Genomic DNA, 2,635 nt, shown 5'->3' on the forward strand with positions numbered 1-2,635 from the left:
TCTTCCTCTTTTAGCAGGGCAAGGCAACCACAGAATTTGGAAATCTTGGTTCTTTAGAAGAAAACAAAGCCATGACCCTAGAGGAAGGGGTGGGAGTCTGGGGCAGGGCCAGCCTGAGCCTGAGGGAGCTGGCCGGGTTTGGGCCCTCCTGAAGCCACCTCCCTAGAGCCCTGGCAGAAGAGACAGTCCCAAGGTCAAGCAGCCAGTTGGTCAGTAGCACAAATGGGTGTTTTCAGAGTGGCCAGGTGGCCCTGGCTAAGCCAGAAGGGAAGTTGGATTGGTTGGGGACAGCTTGATAATAGCAGCAAGAAGCGTCTATTTATAGGACACTCACCAGCCAAGCCCTTGACATTCATGATCTCCTTTTGTCTCCACAAAAAGTTTATCTGGTCGGTACCATTATCATTCCCACTTTACAGATGGAAAAACGGAGATTCAGTTTATGAAACTTGCCCATAATTACGTAGTTTCCAAATGGTGGAGGCGGAATGTGGATCCAGGCAGCCTGGTTGTAGAACTGCCTTTTCATTAATTCATTGTTATTTATTTATTTTAACAAAGATTAATTGTGCTGCTATATTTCTCAAGAAAAATAGCATTCTTCTGCCTGTTCCTTTCCTGGAGGCAATTGCGTTTGCCCTTTTTAGTTGATCTCTTAGTATGTCCTTGCTTATTTCTAAATAACATGATTATAAAGTTACTTCCTAAAACTAAAAGGTCCCAATATAACATTGACCCAGGAAAATGATCATTCTTTCCATGTAATGAGATGTATGTAATGTATTTTATATGTACATGTTTTATTTTGTTTTTCAGAAAGGTGTTTTGAACCTTTAGTAATCATGAATACCAAAAACTGACTCAAGAAGAAATAGAAAAATCTGAATAGACCTATAACTGGCAGAGATAAAATCAATAATGGAAAACCTCCCAACAAAGAAAAGCCCAGGACCAGATAACTTCACTGGTAAGTTCTACCAATTATTTTCTAACTCAGAAAATGGAAGGTGAGAGAACACTTTTCAACTCAATGGGACCAGTAGTCCCATGACTCTGAAGCCAGACAAAGACATCATGAGAAAGACAACTAGAACAATATCTCTTATATAAATGCAAACATACTCAAAAAATACTAGCAAACTAAATCCAACAACAAATTAAAATAATTATACATATGATCAAGTGGGACTTATTCCCGAAATACAAAGATGGTTCAACACATAAAAATCAATTGAATACACCCCATGAGTAGAAAGAAAAAAAAAATCCCATAAGATCCTGTCAATTGATATGGAAAAAGACTTTTAACAAAACCTAGCATGCTTCCATAATAAAACACAAAACAAATTAAGAATAAAGCACATTACCCTTAACATGATTAAGGGCATATGTAAGATACTTACAGCTAATGCAACGGTGAAGGATGAAAAGCTTCCCCACCCCCGTCGCCCCTGCCTTAGGTCAGAAACAAGACCAGGATGATACAGTCACCTCTTCTGCTCAACACTGTGCTGGAAATTCTAGCCAAAGCAATCACAGAGGAAAAGGAAGAAAAGGCATCCAAATTTAAAAGGGAAATGCAAAACTATCTTTATTTGTAGGTGGCATGATCTTATATATAGAAAAAGTCTTAAAAAAACTACCAAGAAACAAACAAACCCTACTAGAGCTAATAAATGAATTCAGCAAAGTTACAAGACACAATAGTAACACAAAAAAGTCAACTGTATTTCTATACACTAGCAAGGAGCAGTCCAAAAATAAAAATTTAAAAATTTTATTTGCAATAGCATCTAAAAGAATAAAATGCTTGAGAATAAATTTAACTAAACAAATGTAAGACATATATACTGGACACCCTAAAACAATACTGAGAGAAATTTTAAAAGACTAAATAGTAGAAAGACATTTTATGTTCATGGATTGGAAGGTTTATTCTAAAGATAGCATATTCCCCAAAGTAATCTACAGATTCAATGGAGTCCCTATCAAAATCCCAATGGCCTTTTTATCAAAAATGGGGAAGCTGATTCTCAAATACATAAGAAATTTCCAGAAACCCCAAATAGTCAAATCAATCTTGAAAAAGAACAAGGCTTGGAGTCACACTTTCCAATTTCAAAATTAACTATAAAGCTATAGAAATCAAAACAGTGTGATATCAGCACAAGGATAGATATATAGCTCAACAGAATAAAATTAAACATCCAGAAATAGCTCTGGCTGATGTGACTCAGTTGGTTGGAGCTGATCCTGTAACCAAAGGGTTGAGGGTTTGATTCCTGGTCAGGACACAAACCTAGGTTGCGGGTTTGATCCCCAGTCCAAAAGTATGTGATCCCCAGTCCAGATGCATACAAGATGCAAATGATTGATCTTTCTCTCTCAGGTCAATGTTTCTCTCTCTCCTTTCTTCTCTCTTTTCCCTTCTCTCTAAAAACAATGAAAAAGAAGTCCTTACCTGAGGAGTAAAAAAAGAAAAGAAAAGAGAGAAAGAAAGAAAAGAAAGGAAAGTCCAGAAATAAACCTTTATATTTATGGTCAATTGATTTTCAACAAGGGTGCCAAGACCATTCAATGTAAAAAGGTTCTGGTCAAGATAGTGGAGTAGGTGGACACTGTACTCACCTCCTCC

The sequence above is a fragment of the Furipterus horrens genome, unplaced genomic scaffold (assembly GCF_987537825.1).
Source record: "Furipterus horrens unplaced genomic scaffold, mFurHor1.1.pri manual_scaffold_10, whole genome shotgun sequence".
Classification (NCBI taxonomy): domain Eukaryota; kingdom Metazoa; phylum Chordata; class Mammalia; order Chiroptera; family Furipteridae; genus Furipterus; species Furipterus horrens.